At 43.5% G+C, this 17191-nt stretch overlaps 1 pseudogene; it reads right to left on the bottom strand.

Annotated features, from left to right (window-relative positions):
- Nucleotides 1-223: 223 nt before the first annotated feature.
- Nucleotides 224-4820, bottom strand: LOC136949619 (RNA-binding protein 15 pseudogene; annotated as a pseudogene).
- Between the last annotated feature and the right edge of the window lie 12371 nt (nucleotides 4821-17191).

Below are 17191 nucleotides of genomic sequence, written 5' to 3' on the forward strand. Positions count from 1 at the left end.
ATATGAAGATTCAGGCAGAGAAACAGCCGGCCTCTAAGAGGGCCACATTTTCAATACTAACAAATGGATCATCGGCCACTCTTCGGAAAGGGGCAGAGTGGGAGTTGGGGTTTCGGCGAACAAATGAAGAACAATGAAGAACACAGATCTGAGAGGCTCCTTTGTTTTCACACTTCTCTTTCTTGCCTCTCCTTTAAGGTCATAAAAAGTGCTCTGTTCTCAAACGGGCAGGGCCTTTGCGTTTTTAGGTACAAGAGACAATTCCTCGGCAACACAACAGAAAAGGTCACAACAGTCGTCTTCCCAGGCGGAAACATTTGTTTTTTTTCCCACGATAGAGAAAATTTATTAATACCGAAACAAAAGCTAGGAAGTGCAAAAGCTGCACCTTGCGTGTTTTCTGACAGCTACTTCTTAGGCTCAAGTGCAATGATGGTTTTCCTTTTTTCTTTCTCTCCAGAAATCAGGTGTACACAGCACAAAAGCAAATTTTCCATTTTAAACATGGGAACTGGCATCACAAAGCATTAACACAACTTAGGAGCAGAGTTATTCTGACATGGGGCCAGTGCACCAAAGACCTCTGCTCCAGGGTGCCTGGGATCCAATAAGCACGTGTCGTTTCCCAGAGTTCACTGGTGGTCTGGTGGTTCACCCCCTTCGGCTTTCCTTGGGCGTGTCCATCGTTTCAAACAGTCATCTTGTACAAGAGCAAGGACTTTATACAACAGATTTGTCTAAGATGCATGCAATTGTTAATTTTGACGTAGACCCAGTAAAAAGCTATGGCACCAACAACAGAATGAATAGTTAAGTGTGTAGACACTGACTAGTTCACACATTGGCTGTGAGATGAAACAGCAACACCATTATTATTACACCCAGCTAGCTATGGTTAACTTGCCTTTTGTATGAGACATTTAACCAAAACCCTCATCTTTGTCCATTTTAAGATTTTTACCTTGACACTAATTACTGAAAAAGGAACCAAAAATGCTTTAAAATATAGTTTTAAAGGCAGCCAACACTGTTCAGTACCGACTACAGCACGTTCTTTCATCCCAGTATAAACTTCTCCTTCTGTCCTCACTGACCCACCCAAAGAGCTGTGACACAGCTCCATCTAGCTCTCTGAGGAACACACTGCTCTCTGAATAAAGAGCGAGCCATGAACGGCAAAAGGGATCCATCGATTCAATGATCACATTTAGACGGTCTACAAACCCATGTTTGGCTCATTATCTGATTTATAGATACTACATGTTTCAAAAGAATGTCTGGAAGAAAACACTGACCCTTACACAGAAAGTCAAAAGGTTTTTTGCCTATTTTGTTATATTATCACAAACAGACCACAATGTTACCAAGTTGTACATATGATTACAGGATCAAACGTGCCAATCACTCTTATTTTCTGGATTCTCATAAAAACGCAAGACAAAACATGAGTAAATCAAATGTGTAGTATATAGCACAGGACTTGTAAATCATGTTTAAGCCTGCAAAGATAATCAAAAGAGTTGAGTTCTGTAAGTGTTTAACATTCATGAACTAAAGGGATAGGACATTAATTTCCAGATCATCTCTAAAAGGTCTGCATAAGTATTTCCAGAAGTGGACCTTGTTGTTGGTGCCAAACCAAGACTGAATGCCCTACTGACTTGTCCAGAAAAAGGTGCCAGTAGTTCATGTATAATATTATTATGAAAAAGAAAATGACTTAGAAACTTTTTTTTTTTTTTTTTCAAACAGGCAATATAACAAATGTATTTTTGATTGACTCAAAACGTTTCACTTCCAACTGACTTCAGTTCCCCTTTAAATGTCACAGAGGGGGAATCTATATCATAACCATATAAATCAAAAGTAGCCATTCGAGATTCCAAATGCTTTAGGTACTACTATCAAAGTCAGGATAAAATGCAGGCTACTTTTAATACTGGGAACATAAAAATTACCTAAGGCTTTTATATATTTATATGTATTATTAAATGACTATCAGTATATTCTGTCAAAATGATTTCCTTATAATGATACAGATGGTGAAAATACTTCCCCAGCTCTGCTCTCTGGCTCAACAACCACTCCCATAACACAGTGTGCATATCATACAGTGCTACAGATACATCACAAGCCATTATAAGTTGCACATTTCCTTTTCTAAGATGCTCCTCGGACTATGACCATGACCAGGTAGTCCTCCTCGGTTTTGGCAAAGGCTTTAGAGGAGGCATCTAAGAACTGCTGGGAGAACTCGCAGGGGGGGAAAGCGTGAAGGACTCCAGCGTGGTCCTTGTCGCGGCTGCCGCCCACGGGCAGGCTGATGACGCCTGCCGCCTGCTTCTGCTTCAGGTAGGAGACCAGGTTCTTCAGAGGCCTCTCTGTGGAGTTGCTGGCATCCTGGGGCGCCTCCTCAGAGCTGCCTGGCATGGCCAGGAGCACGGCGTAGCCGCCTGGGCTGGCGGCCTTGATGCGACGGGACACCTCGTCCAGCTTGGGCTGCTCCAGGCGCAGGCGCTGGGTGATCTTCAGCTGGGACACCGGGCCCCCCCTGGAGCCTTCCACCAGGAGCCCTGTGGCCACAGCCAGGTCCCCCTCCAGCAGGTGCATGAAGGTGGGGAAGCTGCTGTTCTTCAGCAGCAGCACGCCCTGCCAGGCCTGGCTCAGCTTCTGCCCCCCAGCTCCCTGCTTCGACTGCAGGCTGGACCTGGAGAACGGGTTCTCTGCGCGCTCCTCCCTTTTGGCTGGGCTCTTGCAGGAGTCGCCGGCCTTGCGCCTGCGCTCCCTCTCTGGCTCGGTGGGGCTGAGGGTCCGCAGTCTCTTCTCAGGGCCGCGCTCCAGGCTGCCACGGCGCTCCAGGCTGCCACGGCGCTCCCTGGCAGGCGATGCTCTGTCCGTGCGTGGAGGGCGCTCCAAGTCGCTGTGGCGCCCTCCGTCCCGACTGCTTCCGCCCGGACTGCACTCCAACGAGGCTCCGTGGCGCCGCCGCAGCAGCTCGCTGCTCTCGGGCGAGCGCTCCAGGCGGCGCTTGCGTGCCTGGTCTCGACCCTGCGGATCCCGCTCTCGCTCCAGGGACCACGGCTCCCGCGGACGCCTTTCCAGATGATCCAAGGGCTCGAACGGCACCCCTCTCACCCTCTCCCGGACCCCCGGCCCGGGCCACTCGGCAGTGGGGTACAGGTCCCTCTCTCTGAAGCGGAGCTGAGGTGGCGTCGTCCTCTCCCGCACCCTAAGGCCCTCGGGTCCAGGGCGGTGGAGGAAGGCCTCTGGGAGCAGTTCGTAGTGGGGCAGGGGGAGAGCTGGCAGGAACGGTGGCTGCTGCTGCTGCTGCTGTTGGTAGCGGTGCTCCGTGTCGGCAAAGTCCACCCTGAGTCTCCTCTCAGGGCCGCCCAGGGGGAAGCCCCTCATGTGGGAGCAGGCAGCCTGGGCGGCGTCCAGGCTCTCATACTGAATGTACGCCCAGGCATCCCCTTTCCTGTAGTCTATAGTCCTGATGGTGCCAAAACGGTCAAACTCTCTGGCCAGGGCTGCCAGGGGGACCCATGGACCAAGACCCCCCACCCACAGTCTGGTGGTCGGAGTGGCTTTTCCATAACCAATCTTTATGGGGTTGTGGCAGACCACCTTCCCTGACATTGTCATCTTTGCACGGTGAGCCATATCCAGGTTCTCAAACTTAAGAAATCCATAGGTGCTGTTCTGACCACGCACGGGGCGCTTGATGTCTACCTCTGTGATCACCCCGAATCTGTCAAATGCCCTCCTTAGATCAGTGTCAGTCACAGTGATGTCAAGATTGCCAAGGAACAACGTCCTGTTAGCCCTCTGGTCATCCTCGGGAGATATAAGGTCCTCCTCCCGGAAAGCTGCACATTCAGGAATAAAGGGAGGCCGGGCTCTGGCGTCAAAGATAGAAAATTCTCTCTCCCTCTCTATGTCTCTCGCCAGCGGTGGTGGAGGAGGGAGACGACCTAGGGCTAGCTGCTGCAGTCTGTAGTCTCTATAACCCAACCCTGTAGGTGAAATGGGTCTTTGAGGGTACAAATGTCTGTGCCCTGGCACTGCTGCAAATGTGTCCTTTTCGACGGGGGAGCGGCTCCGTCTCCGGTTCATGTACACAGCTTCAATTTTCAAAGGGCGGTCGTAGAGCACCAACTTGCCGCGTGCGTGCTTGGCCGCTTTGGCGTCATCGGGCCTTCTAAAATTTACAAATGCCACCCTTTCGTCGTTTACTCGGCTAATTTTTACACTAACGTCCCCAAACTTCTTGAACTCGTGAAACAAGCCATCTTCTATTTGTTCGTCGTTCAACTGAGAGCCCAGTTCACTAATTCGCAGAGTCTTGTACTCACTTTCGGCGTTTGAGGGTGGCCGTTGTTCCCCGCGAGAATTAGCCCGGCTAGTGGGATCCAAAGGAAGGCCACCGTGGAGTTTGGTGCTCGAGCCTGCAGTTGAGTTAGCGTAACCGTGATGACTTGCAGTTCGACTTGAAACATGGCCGTCTAATTCCCGAATGTCTCTCTTTTCAGTCAATAAACTCCTTCTAGTTGACCCAACACTTTTGACAGAACCGTTCCCGTTGTTGTTGCCTGTCGCAGATAGGGCTCCCATTTTCTTACTTGTTGGGTGGCTTCCTCCTCCATCCGCTATACGAGAGCGCTTTTTCACGGGCGACCGCTCCTTGCCTTTCATTTTCAAAGTATGAGAAACAATAACTGCGTAATTATCTATCCCTACGACTCACTGTACTTGTTCCTAACTTACCTAACTATGCATAAAATGTGGTTTTACTGTTCCTTTCGAGCAAGCGACGCGACCGCCATCACGAAGCACTGCACTGGAAGTTCCGCCCTGTTCCAATCCAAAGAATGGCGGAAAGAGACTAGCAAAATGAAAAGCGATTGGTTCCTCACTTGCCAGTCACCATGTGTCGTAAAACTGATTCACCTATCTCAAGTCAAAGTAGTTGCCAAAGTAGTTTCTAATGACAAAGGGCATCAGCAACGTCCAATACAAAAAATCGGTTGTGCGGACATTTAAACGATAACGGAATGGTTCGTCAGAAGAAAGGGAATAGTTTACATTTGTAAAAAATAATATTATAGAAATAAGTAAAATTAGCCTACTTACATATCATAGGCCTATGTTTGCGCACCGCTTGAAGAAACAAATAAAAAACATCTGAGATAAAAGCAGGACATATGTTGACAAAACTGATAAACGCATGCACGGAATATTCTTGTGCAAATTGAAGTTTATAGATGAAATTTAGTGTAGTCTATTATTTTAAGAGGTAGATAGTCTATCAAAGTATAGACATTAAACAGTTTGTGTGTGTGCTATGCAGATGTGTTCTTCTGTGTGTGTGTGTGTGTGTGTGTGTGTGTGTGTGTGTGTGTGTGTGTGTGTGTGTGTGTGTGTGTGTGTGTGTGTGTGTGTGTGTGCGTGTGTGTGTGTGTGCGAGTGCGTGTGTGTGTGAGCGAAAGAGAGAGAGAGAGAGATGGGGGTCAAGATACATGAGCTGATTAATAATGTCTGCTCCCCCTGACTGAGGCTGACCCATTTATTTCTGAGGTGTACTGAGGCAGAGCCCTGTCCTGATGCTTTTCTCACTGCCACTGGACTCCTGCCAGAAACACACAGGAGTGATGAGGTACAGCGATTGGTGAGGAAAAAGCCCATTCATACAGTCAGCAGGCCTCATTAGCAGTCCAGACAGATGTCTTTATCACAGGGGCAGGTGACTGTGACAAGTGAAAGCAGGGCAGTCTGGGAAGCTCACCAACTGACCAACCAGGTGCAGGTACCATATTTATTTATTCTGCTAATGTTAATGCAGAGCAATCAGTAATCTGTTATCGGTTTTCAAATTGTTAAAAGATAAGTAAATACATGAGTAAACAAAAAACAAGATTTAACTACCAACTCAATGTACTCGGTGTCATGACAAGTTTATGACCACTAGATGGCAGATGGGTTCTTTTGACTTGGTGTGATACAGAGTACATCCTGAATGAGTTTAGATTGATTCACTTCCTGTGGCTCACATCATGGAGATCAGGGTCCATTCAAGGTCAATCCAATTCACACACATTGTTTTAGATATACAGCCAGGGCAACACATGTAATCTGTCATAATCTGTGGCATACAAACACATGAATAGATTTTATTTTTACCCCAAAAATTTAAAAAAGATTTATATACTTTATATATATATTTTGCAGGATTGTGATTGTTTATGTTTTCTCTGAAATCTTTAAGTGAATGTTGGGGATGAGAAGTCAGCTCTCCTCAGAAGGATTATCAAAAATAGTCGGAGACGGAATATCTTTCAAACTCAAGGTGGCTTGATGGTTTATTCAGCATAACGCAGTTAGTACATGGAAGGTTCAAAAAGCAACCACATTTCTGGACATTTCATTATATAGACAAATATGAGTAACAATCCCCTAACCTGCATGATACTATTTTACAACCTTCTAGAAGGTTCTAGAAGGTTCTTAACCTGTTCATAACAACCCCAAACCTGAAAGTGAGATAATTACAGGTGATTTTCAGTGATCTCCCTTACACCAGTTTTACTTTCTGCTTATGTCCCTAAAGACAGAAGTAATTAACCTTGCAGGATGTGTACTCGGTTGTAGTAGTACTAGAATTACAGTAATTGATCCCAGAGGGGAAGTTGCAGCACTACAGCAGACAAGAAGAAATAGGAATTAAAAAAAAAAAAATTAAACTGGTTAAAGAACACAAAATACTAACAGTTGGATGGTTTCCTATCATTAGTGGGTTTTTTTTAAACAAATGTTGTAATTTTTTACAAATTACAACATTCTTCAGAGATCATATCAATAGTTCTCTTCAGACCACACAGTTCTTCATACACTGTAGAGCATTATCATTCCCTGTTGAGTTGCCACTGGTCAGATGAAAGTGTGATTGACCCACGGTGTCTATTTACAGTTTTTCTCAATTGTTTACACACAAATACTGGTACTTGAGACACAATGACCACAACATGTAACTCATGCACCAACCCCCTGAACCAATTCTGCTAAACTACAAGCACAATTCCTGCTTTACACTCAAATTTCAGTTCTAAAACACACTTTTCTCAAAACAGTACACACAATTCTTTGCATTTGGCACAATTTTCATGAAGAAAATCTTTTGTTTTCACAAGGAACACACTGCCATTCAAATATGTATACTGACTCATCGCATAGGCAAACACCTGTCACACAGTTTTACAATTAGCAATCAGAGCTTTAGCATAAAAGGGCAACAGGTGACCTCTTCTGTTTTGGAGCAATGGATGCCAACATTGGAAACAGAGGCAGAGGCAGAACCAGAGGAGTGAGAGTAAGAGGACGAGAAAGACGAGGACGAGGAAGGCCAAGGACCGTAATCTCTGATGAGATCCGAGCCGCTTTGGTTAACCATGTGGTCAACCATGGTCTAACAATGAGGGAGGCTGGGCAAAGAGTACAGCCAAATTTGAGCAGGTACACTGTAGCATCCATCATCCGGACTTTCCGAAATGAGAATAGGTAAGAAATTTACTCTCATTACAAAATTGCAGTAGGCGTACTGCATATCAATACAGTACTCAATGAGTACAGTAATACAGTATTGCCTGTGGACTGTTCTGTAGGACTGTAAAAATAAAGTATGTTTCAAGTATTTGAGAAATGTATTCCTACTTTGTATTCCTTCACAGTATTTACAGTATTTTACTATTTGTTTGGCAGAACTGAAAGATTAACAACACAAGGTGGTCGGGAAAGTCTTCTGTCTCCTGAACAGGAAACTGAAATCATGAACATGGTCCTAGAAAAATAACGGCATAACATAACGGCAAATACAAAGAAAAAAAATTATAATGTAACTGTATACAATATACAGAAAATTATTCTGTTGTTTTGTATGCAGACCACTGTATGTGCAACTTCGTGTTGGTTGGGATATACACTGTGTACATTGTTTTTGTGGGAAATATTAAATATATTTGTGTATTTGTGTGTTCTGAGTATAAAAACAATATTCTCAAATATTTTACAACACACTGATATATGTACTGTCTGTAGTTGAGATGAAATAACATTGTTTTGAATGTTAAGTTTAATTTTGCAGGAGAAGTGAGGGGTTTTGCCCATTGTGTGTGTGTGTTTTTGATTTGTGTGTATAGTTCTGAGAGTATTAGGTATGCTGTCAGAAAATGTGTGTAACCAATCGAGAAAAAACTGTAATACTGTCATTAATGGTGCAGGAATCAGGATGCTGAGGCATTTATGTAGGACGCCCCCACCACACGCAGGATTACTGAGAGAGAGAGAGAGAGAGAGAGAGAGAGAGAGAGAGAGAGAGAGAGAGAGAGAGAGAGAGAGAGAGAGAGAATGAATGAAAAAGAGGCCACAGGTGCACATTTTGCTTCAGATAAACCCCACTTGTTTTTCCAAACCTCTTCTCTGACGATGTCCATGCTGTCACCGCAGTCCTCTCATAACAGAAATATTCACACAAAAGTCCTAAACAGTGTAGTAAAACAGATTTTTCTCAGCAACTCATCTATTTCACCAGAAAGTCTATGTGGTATGCATGGCCTCACAGGCCCCATTTGATTTGTCATGCCTGCTTCATTATTAGTAATAGAGTATTTCTCAGTGGGGACTCTAGAGCATTTTAAAGCGATTATGATGAGGAGAAAAAAAGTCCAAACAGCATAATGTCCTGCAGGCCGTAAGCCGAACGGCCCCTCTCAGAGAGACCATCTGGTGGTGCTCGTCCATAGGCTGTCACATGTTCCAACATTGGCCACAGCATGACAATCTGCAGGACAACATTAATATGGGCTTAAGAGTCTATATAAAGGATATACCAGGAAGGGGGGAGGGGCAGCTGGAGATTTTCCTGGGTTAAATCAGGCCCCCATTATCCTGGCAATTCCACATTTCGAAGAGAGCAATCGCAGCGCCTAGCCCATTAAGGAGAGCACTATTGGCGCCTAGAGGTGAAATGTCAAGAAAACGCTGGCTTAGTTTTATTCTTGTTTTAAGGCCTTTTATAATAATAATAATAATAAAAAATACATTTTAAGTTATAGTGGCTTCCATACTGACTAGTTTTTAAATAAATTGATCAACTTGATCAGCATTGCTATTAATGTGGATTTTTGTTGTTCTAAAAATATACACACATACACAGACATTCAGAGTACCAGTGCCAATGTCAGCACTAACAACAGAACCTATGTCTGGCTTGTCTGACACCCTTGTCCTTGGAGAAAGGTATTGGTTATTTCCATGTGCTCCTTGATAGGAAAGAGTTTGGAAAGGAACTGAGAGCTAGGTGACAATCCCAGGCCTGTTTGTAGACAGCAGACGCCATCACAAAATAAATCTGCTGATCTGCGAAAAGATAAGGTCTCTAATGAGTTTCTATTTCTGTTCATAACAACAGGGTTGAATACATGACCTGACCTTTTGAAGTCTGGTCAATGCCAGACTGCAGTTGTGCACAACAGATATTCAAAGGCATATCTGACTGATAGGCATCCCAGCTATGTTGACAGTATTCTTGTACAATATGTTTTTATAAATGTGTGAAGGCTGTATAATGTTAAGATAGAATACTGTGACCCATGGGTTACTGTATAGATTATGTTAGTCCCACGAAACAGTAGAAAAACAAGGTCCTGTGAGCATATAACCCTCACAGTTCTTTCACCTGCTCCCACCGTTGCCCTAATAGGTGGTAATCTCTGGCATCTGACCTAAAAAAACTCACGCTTGTTGCTATCGGACAAATGTGGTGGCTGGTAACACATTTTAGACATTTAATTTACAACAAGCTGTTGTATTATTGACTCCTGAACAATGTTTTGGGAGAAAGACAGAGCTGGAATGCATCATTTAAATGTGTCAGTGCAGAGATCTATATTTCAGACTAAATTGGTGATAGGCAGTTATGCCTTTGTGGCAAAGCAGTAGTTTATAGCATAGACATATATATGTCTATGGTTTATAGCACATGACCCACTTTCTCCTCTATGAGCACCTGCAATGTCCTGGACTCTGCGAAGAACAGAAGAGTCAGAATGAAAGGGCATGAAGTGGGTTGAATGTATACAAATTGTGTTTTGAATCAAAACACTTGCTCTTTGTGGTATCTTCAAATGTTTCTGCAGCACAATCTACAACACATCTGTTACATTGTTTTAATCTGTAAACATGGTAAGGTTGTCCACATAACTCTTAATTAACAGATTTTTTGTTTTAACAGAATGAGGTTACTTTCCCCAGTGTGAAGGGTCATCTGAAATCATTGTATTGACAGCAGACTGCGCTGTACACGTGCTAAAATCAATTGAATCGACCAGGTCCTTCAATGAACATAAGACTGTACATGCATGTTTTTAAGCAATTGGGAGAAGACTATTCACAGTCTGCTAAAGACATCCAAGTCACACACACATATGTAAATACTGCATGCTGCTAGTGACACTTGCACAGGATGAGGAGAGGACAGCAGGATCCATGTGGAAGAGAGTATTCAAAGGTTTTTGCATCTCTGCAGCTTTTATTATTGAGAGCTGAGAGTGACCCAGACAACGCAGTACAAGGAGAGAGAGAGGGAGAAAGAGTAAGAGGGAGGGAGGAATATAAATGAGGCTGGAGCGTAGGAAAAGTACTGGAGGGGTGCGGTGGCGCAGATGCGGAATGTGTGAGCGCACGTGAGAGGAAGTGTGTCAGGAGGAGCACAAAAGGAAGAGGGTGAGAGGCTGCCGGTGAGAGAGCCTCTGAAGACAGAGGCAAGTCAAGGGGAACAGTTGAGTCAGGAGAAGGGTGGAGTGTGAATGTGCGCCGTACTGGAGCGAGGGTGTAGACTTCGTATCAGATACAATTACACTGTTGGTCAAATAAAATGAGAAAGAGATTACTTTGAGATTATACCATTGAGAAAGAAAGATAGAAAAGGTTTTGGGAGAACAGGGAGAAAAACCGGAAGGTATGGGGTGTAGGAACAGAGGAGACAAGCCGCTGCCCATGCAGTTCCACAGCGTACCTATGGGACTGGTGGGTCACCTGCTAACCAGAGAGGGCAGCAGGACAGCTGTGCTGACAGTCCCCTGCTGCAAGGCTGTTAGTACTGGCTACTTTCAGCAATGCAAATAGTTAATCTATTGTTCAAACATTGTCTATCGATTTAATTTAGTGAGCTCAAGATGCTGTGAATTATCAAATATTATTTTGCTTTGCCAATTGCCGGGGTACAAGGGAGCCTGTCATGTGAACACAGGCATTTAGCCAATGCTCCATGTGATGCAAAACCATCATTGCTTTTGACTTAAAACCTTATGTGAGAATTTTGTGTCTACAAAAATGTGTCATAATTTGTGGCATATGACCTATAAATTATTTTGCCAGGTGAAAAGTTTAACAAGCACACCAGATTCTCAATGAGTTATGAATGACCTAAAAAAGAAGTTCCTTCATCGCAGCTAACTCACAAGAGAGGAGAGATGGCAAACGCACACAGTTTCACTGTCCACTCCACAACCATGCAACACTGTCCCCTCCACAACCATGCAACACTGTCCCCTCCACAACCATGCAACACTGTCCCCTCCACAACCATGCAACACTGCCCCTCCACAACCATGCAACACTGTCCCCTCCACAACCATGCAACACTGTCCGCTCCACAACCATGCAACACTGTCCAAATCCATGCAACACTGTCCCCTCCACAACCTTGCAACACTGCCCCTCCACAACCATGCAACACTGTCCCCTCCACAACCATGCAACACTGTCCGCTCCACAACCATGCAACACTGTCCAAATCCATGCAACACTGTCCCCTCCACAACCATGCAACACTGTCCCCTCCACAACCATGCAACACTGCCCCTCCACAACCATGCAACACTGTCCCCTCCACAACCATGCAACCCTGTCCCCTCCACAACCATGCAACACTGTCCAAATCCATGCAACACTGTCCCCTCCACAACCATACAACACTGTCCCCTCCACCACCATGCAACACTGTCCCCTCCACAACCATGCAACACTGTCCACTCCACAACCATGCAACATTGTCCGGACCACAACCATGCAAAACTGTCCACAACCATCCAACACAGTCCAAGCCCATGCATTCAATTCATCTTCTAGGTCGGAATACAAACCTGATTCCATGAAACTGTATGCTGCTAAAATCCAACAAACACCATGACAAGGGGATGATCCATTTCATCAAACCTTGCTGTGCCCAGGGGTCTGGTGAGGATGTGATGCACCTGTTTTCTCAAGGTTATGGAAGGGTGCATGAGGGTCTTTGCATCTTATTTCTGTAAGAGCAGTCATGAAGACCTATAGGCTTCAGGGTGCATTTTCTGTCCAAACACCCATGATTTTTACATAATGTATGTGTACAGGTATGTGTTTATTAAGAGCCATCGAGAGGTTTATTTCAAGGACCATCATAGAGGAAGAGGGCTCAGTGGAAATGTGTCAGATTGTATTACAGTAAGACCAGCAAAGATACCTTGGCTAGACCTCCTCTTTGAAATGTTTAGCTTTGGCTGAAGTCTATCATGCTAGACCAGCTAACTAAGTATACCGTGTATTATATGGAAACGATTAAGGTAACAGCCATGGATATAGAAAATAAATCTATAGAGGCAAGTCACAATGAATAATGACCCTGTGACACTATCTAGCTCCTCTCCGCCGGTGGTATAAAAGAATAGGGAGCTGGATGGGTTGTGTTTTATGGTCCCTTGTGACTCAGTTGGCTGGAGTCGCTGTGTCCATATGTCTCTATAAGAAATTGACCACCTCACACTAAAGAAGTAGCTTTAAGTCTGGTGAATATTGTCATTACATTACCATTAGCACATTTTTGGTAGTCTGTATTTTAGACAAAATGATAACATTGGCCATCAATCATCAATGACTCATCAATCATCAATGACTCAAGAATGTTGACAGTTTTATTTGTGGAGAAGGTGCCTTTATAAATGAATGGGATTTATCAATCGAAAAGAGCATGCCAGCGCACGTGACAAATAGCGTCATCCTTGCATCACTAATTGGGAATGCAACCCCTTTAGTTTATACTTGAAGTGCGGATATAGATGTTGTATTTTCAATCAATCAAGGGTGTGTCTGTTAAACATCTGGGCTGTTGAATTACTATAAATAGCTGGTGACGGTCTTTCAATGCGATCATGAACGGTCTTGCGTCACTGGGTGCTCGCGGCGCGCCACCCTGCATGTCAATTTCGCCAAAGCGGCATGTGATTCATCTCTTGCGCGCACTATAAACTGGGTACCAACACAAGAAGTCGCTCCACGCGGATGTTGTTTTACAATTTGTCGTTTGGATATGTTAGCATCCTTTGGCATCCTTTTTGATACCACATTGCCATTATAAAGTGGACATTGCGTCTTTCTTTGCTAAATTAAAGGTGAGTACCTGTGGGGAAACTTCACGCAGGACGTTTCATTTGCAGACAGCTCCGCCAAAGCAGAGCTCCTCACCTTGCCGAAACGTAAATTCTTCTTTAACCCCACCGGTCTTCGGTGCTTTAAGTGCAGAATTTGCTCACTTTCTACTTAAGTGGGAATCAGGTTGGCAAACCAGTATATAATGCTACTTATATCGGTAGAAATAAATTGTTCAGAAGCTTGTCGTCTAATTATTAGATAATTAAGTATTGAAAGTCCTAATGTGACATTGAGTGAGGTGAGAAAGTCGAATTTATAGGTTATCTATTCATTTGAATCAGTGGTTTGTATGACCTTGAGTGCTGTTATTAAATCAATCTGCCCTTTTTGTAAAGTCAACATACATCATATTTAAACATACATCCTATAAAAAAAATACCCACACGATATGTTTTATGTGTAAGTTTCAGTCAGAGAAGACAGGCACGCAGAATGATGAATGACGGGTGTTTAGTCATGCTCTTACGTCTAGTTGACGAACACGATGTCATCGAGTTGTCGTCAGATTAATCACCTTCAAGACAGTTTTTAATCTGTTTACTGCTGCCGCCTTTCGTTTTGTTTTACGATCACAGCCCCTAAGATCGAAAGCATGTGCAGGACTTGTTTTTGAGTGAACTCTTAAACTCACTTAAACTCCTAAATCAAATACCCTGATGAGAGAAAAGAAACATGCCAAGATAACACCGGATTAATTTGGACATTTGGCCGACAGCAGGCAACACCAGATACACCTACAGGTATTGTTAATAGGTTTGTCCCCAGACACATATACATTTATATAAATATTTCAAAACTAAATGCTGAGGGCTGGAGTACCACATTTCCTCACACATTGTGAAACATCAGGTTTGATCACTTGCCATCTTCTATCTTCTGTCTTTATCTCTTCTACTATATTTATGTTCTCTCACTCTCTCTCTCTCTCTTCCTCTCTTTCTGCCCTTCTTTACATATCATCTTTCATCACATTGCCATCATGGGCATTCAAATTAGCCTCATATTTATTCAGTAGATATTCTTCTCCTCCTGACAATAGCCATTCCAAGGAGTCTATTAGGAGTTCAAACAGTAAGCCTGTTTTTCAGGGCTATCATCCTGGACTTGACCGCACTTTCAAGATCATCCCTTCGTCCTTAGTTGTCCATGTGTCGTAGAGAAAAAGTCAGATGGGAGTCAGATGGCTGAGCGGTGAGGGAGTCGGGCTAGTAATCTGAAGGTTGCCAGTTCGATTCCCGGCCGTGTCAATTGACGTTGTGTCCTTGGGCAAGGCACTTCACCATACTTGCCTCAGGGGGGAATGTCCCTGTACTTACTGTAAGTCGCTCTGGATAAGAGCGTCTGCTAAATGACTAAATGTAAAATGTAAATGTAAAAAGTGAAAAACTTGCTAATTGTGTTCACAACCGAGGGGAGTATGTTGTTACAATATAGCAGGGGTCTCCAATCCTGTTCCTGGAGAGCTACCTGCCTGTAGGTTTTAGCTCCAACACTAATCTAGCACACCTGATTCTAATAATTAGCTGGTGGATCAGGTAACTAGTGTTGAATCAGGTCAAATAAATGTGGATGGAGCAGAAACCAACAGGCAGGTAGCTCTCCAGGAACAGGGTTGGAGACCTCTGGTATAAAGTGTCTCTTAACAACCGGGCCAGATAAAGAATTGGGACTGACCCTTGTGAAACATAAACCAATTCTGACCACTGTAGCATGGCTCATTGTGAGAATAAAAGAGGAGTAATGTGCATGAGGGTCACCTTACTCAGCAGCGAACTTGTTTACCAGTATGGACGTTTTCATAGCACAAAAAACCTCAAGCCTACACTTACTGTCTGTGCCTGTATCATTACTATCGACAACAGTGATTCCAGTACAGGGGCATTGTCTGTCGTTGTCCTTGTCCATAACCCTATCACTGATGTGGTCCAGCAGTGCCAGACTGGGTATTGATTACATGATCAATATCCTTGTAATACGATTGTAAGTACATTCAGATCAGGCTGATTATTGTAGTTAATAATTACATGGTATATTGGTCAAAAATTGTATGTGCTGGTCCAACGTTTTACGGGGCATTATGCTGAGTGCATGCTCAAGATATTTGCCTCATGTCTTCTCTGGTGGAGTTTCTTAGAAGCCATGCAATCTGTAAAAATTGTCATAATTAGTAACTAACTCATGACCATCAGGAATTTACAATTGTACATCTATTTTCTTTTGTTATGTATTAAGTGTTAAGTTGGAATGGGTTCTCTTAGTTTGTTTTTTCCTCAGAAAGATTGTCAATGTTGTTTTTAGAGATTTTGAGTGTTTTTAGTAGTGCTGTGTTTCATCTATATCGATATCTTTGTTGTTGGAAAGTTAATATAGTAATGTATTTTAAGGGCAATGCTAATGTGGAGGCAAGACACATATGCTATCTTGGCAGACAGGCAAATGTACAGCTTTGAGAATAATGAAGCCAATTATATGAACTGAAGTCAAGTGCCTCTTTTGTGTTATGTTGTGTAGTTCACTATGCTCTGTACAGGAGATAGTGGCTCCAAATCAATTATACGTCAACCACAGCCATGATGTTCTGAAGAAAATGTGTGTGGTTCTCTTCCTGTATATGTTTCTGAGTTGATTATTTGTGTGTGTGTGGCATTGTGGGAGTGTGCTTATACTGTAAGATTCATATTCAAATGTATAAATCCCCTAGTTCTTCTGTCCTGTGGAAATCTGACACCTCACCATCGAATCAGGTAATGAACACCTGCTCCAATAATACATGTGCAAATGGAAGTGGTGCAGTGCCAATATGCTAATGTCGAGGTGCACATTAAATAAACAAATATTGAGCACTGTCGATATGGAGGGCAAAAATGACAAGATTTTAATAATGGCACCAGCCTGAAAACATATACAAGAGCACTTTGATCATAATCACAGTAGTCGTGTTAGTTTGCTCAAAGCATTTGTTAAATTGTTTGTTAATCTATTAGAGATTACTGTTAGAAACAGCTAGAAGCCCTCTGGTCTGTCATCTGTCCTTCTGGTTAACCCTCCCCGCAGTATTTATACTTCATGGTCGTAGTTGTACTTGGGCATCTTAACATTGAGATTGTCTAAGCACCTATTTTAAGCAGGACAGGAAGTTTACAGACGCTGGTTAGCTGTCCCTGAGAATCTATCTTAAAGCAGGAAGGTGGATATTAGGTTTCATGCAATGGATTGAATTATAGGACCCAGAGCAGAGATAGTTTCGTTAATGCGCATTGGCTTACAGAGAGATTCCCATGCGAAATGTGAATGAGCGTGAGATTATTCCTTCATGCACTGCACGTAAATGTACTGTACGGGGATTGTGGGCAGACACACATGGTTGGATTGTGTGATGTATCATGTTCAAGGCAAGCAACTGGGAACATAGAAAATTGGAGGCTGATGTATGTTTGTTGACAGCTGTGTAGATGCATGCTGACCTCTTTAAACAGAGAACAAAGCTGAATGTTTGTAGCTCACACTGTAGTCTAGTGGAACACAAGTTAGATGTTTTTCGGTAAATACATTGAAATGGAATCCTGTGCCTGACCACATGGATGTCCATGGTTTTTCTGTTAATATGTTGATAGTGGAATCGTGGAGACGCTCCATATTGAAAAGAAAGTCAGAGCAGATGGACACTATCAGG

This window comes from Osmerus mordax, chromosome 1 (assembly GCF_038355195.1).
Source record: "Osmerus mordax isolate fOsmMor3 chromosome 1, fOsmMor3.pri, whole genome shotgun sequence".
Lineage (NCBI taxonomy): Eukaryota > Metazoa > Chordata > Actinopteri > Osmeriformes > Osmeridae > Osmerus > Osmerus mordax.